General features: G+C 43.3%; 1 long non-coding RNA gene across 5 annotated transcripts in view; it reads right to left on the bottom strand.

The window, feature by feature from the left end:
- Positions 1-18: 18 nt before the first annotated feature.
- Positions 19-6,572, bottom strand: part of LOC115252330 (uncharacterized) — a 72,814-nt gene continuing 66,260 nt past the window's right edge. For all 5 annotated transcript variants that reach the window (XR_003890753.1, XR_003890755.1, XR_003890751.1 and 2 more), the window contains one exon: positions 19-5,596. This is a non-coding gene — a long non-coding RNA (uncharacterized lncRNA). The remainder of the gene's footprint in view (positions 5,597-6,572) is intronic.

Raw genomic sequence — 6,572 nt, 5'->3', positions numbered from 1 at the left:
TTCAAGCCTTCGCCTTTCAAGTAAAATTAGGATTTTTTGATTTTTTTGTTTTATTCTTTTATTCTGAATCTTGGTTTCTCTCAGACACAGTGGCAGACAAACTGTAGTCCTAATTGACAGAAAGTATTTAAAGCTTCATTAAACATCAGATACAAAATGATGCAGGTGTATGTAGGAGGAGATTGGCCACACGAGAAGGCTTTCTCTAGGATTTGGGATTTTTTATCCCCCGAAATGTCTTTGAAAATGTGAAAAAGAAAGAGTGCCTGAGAATTTGGATTTAGGTTTTAGCCAGCGGATCTTACAAAATAGTGCCAGTTTCGAACCAGGATCACGGATGATGGAGTCTATCCAAGCAGCAGGCGAGAGGAGGGAGCACACGCCGAAAATGTCAGCGGTGTTGGAAAGTCACCAGAATCTCCTTCCTAATTATGTTTCTATGAGTGAACGTGACAAAGTGCTAAAGATTGGCTCCTCCTGGTGCGCGCTACAGTGATCAACCCCTGCACGTCGTACGTCTAGCTATTCACTTTTAAAATGAACTTTTCATCGCCTTGTTTATACGTCTTACCGTCAGTAACTGAGCTAAACTAGGGCCATGAAGAAAAAGTCTTGTAGTTAACAGGTCGCCACGTCCACGTGTGTTTCCTGCACGCCCCCAACTTGCATGTTTCTAACCTCCCAACATACAGAAGGACTGGGGGTGGAGAGTCACTTTCAGCTTTTTTTTCTTTTTTTTTTCTGACAAATGACACCCTGACAGTTGGAATAAATGTTGGGGCCCCTGAACAGATTTCGCAGTCACAAAAATAAAATGTGTTGGATTAGACAAAGACAGACATTTACATTCTACTTTTGAACCCCAATGAGCGCGGTGACAAATGCCACCCCACCCCCACTCCGTCTGTGCCACGATTGTGTGTTTTCTTTTTTTTCTTTCCCTCTACTGAAACGTCATACACTCTAGGTGACAAATCTATATGGCAACTAGACAGAAGTTTATTCCAAGTGTACATCGCATATAGACTGACACAGATTGAGACGCTGTAATGTGTCTCTGTGTGCCTCTAAATAGCCCTACAGGATGAATCTATTATTTTTCTGCCGATTCCTTCAAAAACGGAGGAACTGGAATTAAATTAAATCCAAGTGTGAGCGAGAAAAAAGTCTTCAGAGCTGAAAGATAATGCACACCTCATAGATGTGTGAGAAATCTAGAGGGTTCGTATGTTTGTGGGGTAGATTCTTAGCAGAAATGAGCAAAACTGCTAGGAATTTGCAGCCTCCAGATCATATGCCGCGGAGCAAGCCCGAATGGCGTTTTCAGTAAATCAACAGGTGTTTTTATACTTCACGTTAATTTGATGCTGTCTGTGATGTAAATAAAAGGCATCAAGGTTAAACTCAAGGTGAAGGTGCCACTGCGGCGGCTGGCACCTGTGAGGAGTCTGTCAGCGCGTGATGTGTCTTTTAATGAACATCAGCCCTCCAATGAGGAAAAAAAATCTAATCCACAATATGAAGGAATAAGCAGACAAGATGCACGTATTCAACCAAGTGCTGAAATATCAGGAGGAACGTTTTCAAATTTCTAAGACGCTGCCTTTTGCTCCGCACGTGCAAATACTGTATCCTTATGCAATTGTCGACCTCCATTATTTAAATACAGATTTGCATTTGAAGGTATCAGCAAGGGAAACGTGCACAGCAACCATCGCGATCCAAACACAGCGCATTTCCCTTTGCAGGGCGATAAACCGGTCTAAAACGCAAAGCCCTCTGCAGGCGATATAAGTGTCCCCCCAAAATGAGGCCTTGCATGGAAGCCCACTGCGAGTAAGCTGCAGTAAGCATATAAACGGATGCATTAAGGTGACAGTAAATAAGCGCGCTCAGGGCGCAGGAGGATATTAATACACTCTCAGCTGCATCGTTGTTGTCAGATTCAGATGGCGCGTGCAGCTATCAGAGGGGTATCACTCTGCATGGGGTTCGGGGAGACAAGCACGGAGACATGCTCTCTGTTTTGTCAGGGGTAATGCGATGATACTTGACACCACGAATCAGAAACAAGCTATAAATGAATATGCTAAAATGGGGTCCAATGGGTTTTGGGGAGAAAAATACTTGTTGAAATGTGTTTTTTCTTTGTCTTTGTCTTTTTCTCAGAAAAAAAATGCAATTTGGCGGTGGTGGTGTTTACGGCAGCAGGGAGAAAAAAGAAATTCTATATTTGTCTTTCCAGGGGCACAAAGCTGCCTAAAAGGTGAGGGTCTGGGTGTCAGGGAAGGTCTCTGTAGTTCAGATCACAACCGTGTGTTTTCTCTGCTGCAGTGACTGCGTTCCATCCTGCTTCGGGTTAATGCTGAGCAATATAGCGTGAGCATCGCGAGCAAATGAAGCCGAGATGTGCACGGCAAACGCAAAGCAGGAAGCAGGCAGAGCTGGAATCTTTTTCTTTCCCCCCCCCCTCCTAGTATAACAACCTCGCCATGAAAGGATCACAAAAGAATGTAAAAACCTGCTTTTCTGCAGCTTTGCTTTGACATACCAAAATAACTGGGGCGCGTGAGCCTCACAAACAAGCCTCGGCTGCAGATGAAATGCGGGATTTCTGCTCTCCAAAGGCGGCTGACACAAATAGTGCACATGCGGAACAGAGTTATACAAAACACTGTCATTTAAGGTGTTATTTTGCACCATTGGGATTAATTGCTGTGCATATGTTTACACGCACCTTTACTGGAATATGATGGCGGCATTAAATTGAGGCTGACATTTTGCAGCAACAAGGAGGCAGCGGTGGTGTAAATGAGGGGAACACTACGCTCAAAGTAAAAATAAACAAAGCATTGAGAACCCTTTCCTGTGTTTTGGAGGTTTCATTAATTATATCCTACTTCAAGGTCAAAGTAACAGCTTTTCATGTGGCGTTTACAGGTATCAGCGCTCCGACGCCACACACCGATTATATCATTTCGTCTGTTTGGTATAATTAAGATGCGATGTAAATGGATGGGTGATCTATTTACTGACACCTCTGCACCACAAGTATGCAGGAAAATCAAATAGCGTCCCGCTGAATTTAACACATTCTCTCCTTTTTCTGCCTCTTTACATAGAACATCTATATTTTATATGTTTGCAGCAGCCCTGTGGGTCCTACATGCAGCTTCAATCCTCACTATTAAGGTCTTTTATATCATCTAAACCATCATCAGCAAATGTTTGCTGTGAAAGATAACTAACCGCCATAGCTGTGTTTGTCCTGCACTACCAGGCTGTTGCCGGGTTTATTTTAACATGTGATAGCAAGTTATTTACCTCAGGCGGTCGTACCTCAGGTTTTTACCTTTGACATGAGACTCTTTGCTGCTTCTCCTGCTGCTCATTGAACACAAAATAGTAATGAAGTTGCGTCAAATCAGAGCCAGTGCCCACGAGAGGCATAATCCGTGCATAACTTTTATGTAATCATTTTCCTTTTTATGCATTTTTCCCTATCTGATCCTTTCATGTGTGGGCCATGACTGCACTGGAATGGAACAGCTAATGGAAGATTCACAGCAACACTCGGCATTTCTTATCATAACGCTGATCTAATGCTACACTGTCTGTGTTTATCTCTTCAAGCAGGTGAGTAAATAAGCACCAAAAGAAAACTTGATTACTTTAGCTCATTGCTTCTGCAGGGGGACGTAGAGAGCAGGCAGGTGTGGTTTTAGCATAAGAGTAAAGTATGTTAGCCAGACAATGGGAGAGCATTAAAAGATGCCAATAGAGCATTATTAGTCAACAGCCCGAGTCGATACACCCCACTGGGCTGCATGTCTCCCTACAAACACAAGCAATTGCTGCAGAAGGCCTCAGCACCAGATAGAAACATCAATTACAGTAAATTACACCAAAACAGTGTGTAATTTGTTAGATATCCTGTGCTTTCTGAGCGCTTGGAGATGAAAGTGTAGAGCACTGCAGCAAGATAACGTTCAATAGCCTTAAGATACAGTGTCCCAGCCATCCACACTGGGTTGAAAACAACAATTATATAAGATATTTTTTGAATGCGCATATAAAATTAGCACCCAAATATCCAAATACCCCCAAAAAGAGAGCTACGCTGAGTTTTTCAGAGCTTCTAAAGAGTCAAAGTCTCTGTGTGTTGTGTTTATTTCCATCACTGAGACAAATCTAACGCATTCGGTACTGAGACAATTAGAGAAGAAGATGCAACACAAGCTTGTGCAAATGCAAAGAAAGCACAAAGACCCTGTTAAGGGTGGCAGCTCCACTACAAACCCCCCCCCACACACACACACCCACACCCCTTGAAAAAAAAAATGTCCCAACTTGGTCCTGATTGCTCCGGCGACTTCCCTTCGCTCCGCCTGATTATCCACCAGGGGTGTTGTTGGCGTCTGGGGACAGATGAAGATTTGGCTGTTTCTGGGGAACATTTGGGCGGAGGGGAGGAGGTGGCGGGGCCGGAGTAAATGAAAGACAAACGCCAGTAGTGCCCACTCAGCTATTTTCCCAGTCAAGTTCAAAGGCAAGCCTGACCAGCCGCTCCACGGGAAACTTGCGATGGCTCCTGCCTTTGTTTGCTGTTGCTAGGAGACTTGCAGAGGGCTGAAAGTGTTTGCAGTGGGGTACAACATCAAAACCATTTCCAATATAAATTTTTTAGACAGGCAAGCATTTGTGTCCTGGCCTTTACAGAGAACACTGAAAACACTAGCAAATAATGACTCACGTCTTTGTTAGTGAGCCGATGAATTCTCGCTGTTTGTTTTAAGTCTTTGCTCTAAAAACAATGAAAAAAAAAACCCTAGCCATGTGAGTCTGTACAGCATCAGTGCTGTGATTGTATATGAGCATTTTCATGCACTAACTTAACAGGCATAAGCTCCGGTTTGGCTTCCCAATGAAGCTAATTATGATGCTGTTATCTGTTAATGGGCCCCATGATAGAAGGGTGGCTAGACATGTGTCACAGAGAGCTCATTACATATCATTAGTTCAGCACTCCAATAATGTCTACACCTGCTGAGGAGAAGATAATGACTTGGCCCCCGATATTTGCAGGACTATTGTCTTCACGGGCGAAGCACCACCAGGAGGATAGGTCCACAGGAAGTAGAGCTGCGTGGAAACCAATAACGCTACAGTATATAACAGATAAAGCTGCAGCGGTCTGGAAGCTCACATCAAGAAGAGCTTCTGGAAGACAAAAAGAGAGAAGAAATAGGGAAAAATAGCCAATATGTAATTTCTGCTGCTATCGCTGGTTTTCATTTACGGCCAGCTCACTCGATAATATAGAAAATGTGCCTGAATACACTAAGAATATGGATTTTGTCTGGTGATTGAGGGGCCTCGGCGACCGCTGTGTCTGTGATAATAAGAACAGGATCGTTTCTGTAGCTGCCTTGTGTTTTCACCACTCCAGCCAGCAGGCACGGACGCGGCAACGACACAGGGTATAAAAAAAGACAAACCACAGCAACGGACATCACCAAAGTCCACGCTGCTCCCGCTAGGCGCTTTCCATCCGGCCCGGCAGCCTCCTCATCCGAGTTTGGAAACTCCGCAGCGTCTGAAAAGAAGAAACACAGATGTTATTCCCAACCTCTCCTTGACTGACAGGAACAGAACTTGACCTGCATATGTGCAGGAAGTGGAAGCAAGGTCAGGCTTCGCTCGATAAATGTGAAATCACTGTGCACAGGCGGGAGCAAAAAAGAAAGAAAGAACGAAAGAAAGAAAGAACGAAAGAAAGAAAGAAAGAAAGAAAGAAAGAAAGAAAGAAAGAAAGAAAGAAAGAAAGAAAGAAAGAAAGAAAGAAAGAAAGAAAGAAAGAAAGAAAGAAAATAATAAATGCAAACTTTTTGCTATTTCCCACTGTTCATTCATTGTCCGTCTCTCACCGTCATAAATAAAGCATCAAGGAATGAATTCATGAACAATGTAAACTTCATCAGACATTTGCATTTATAATATATTGATGAATAAGATGAAAATACAGTAGCCGAGCACTGAGGCGCCAACATGAAGAGAGTTACAGTTGCAGGACTCTGATTTGGTGCAGTTAAAAGCTCCCTTCAGATGGGATACTGAGGTTGCTCTCTCCATTGATTGAATATTATCTCTTCACTGAGGGCTACAAGCCTTGTAATTTATTCCCCCTTCAGTGGAAAATTCTCTTCCTGTGAACTTGAAAATCATCTATTTTTACAACCGAACGTCCACTTTCTGAGTGTTTTTCCCTTTTAAACTCCTGACAGCTCTAAATGATAAGTTAAGCAGAGTAACTGCTGCTCTTTCCCAAACGCCTCACCTCTGTTTGGAGGATGACTGCTGCCTGAACTCTGTACCCCCACTGTGACAATAAAACGGCTGGATGACTATCGGACAAGCAGAAAGGCTGACAGTTTATAATTCAACAGGGGGAAAGCTGTATACAGCCTGGGAGAAGATAAAGATTCACTAACAGTAAGACTTTGGAATTCTTTCAGCTCCAGGTCAAAGGGCCAAAGTTACCTTTTCCAAATTCCCTGAGGGTGTATGAAGAG

This window comes from Takifugu rubripes, chromosome 14 (assembly GCF_901000725.2).
Source record: "Takifugu rubripes chromosome 14, fTakRub1.2, whole genome shotgun sequence".
NCBI lineage: Eukaryota > Metazoa > Chordata > Actinopteri > Tetraodontiformes > Tetraodontidae > Takifugu > Takifugu rubripes.
The sequence above is the reverse complement of the archived record's forward strand: the minus strand, read 5'-3'. Positions and strand labels throughout refer to the sequence as shown.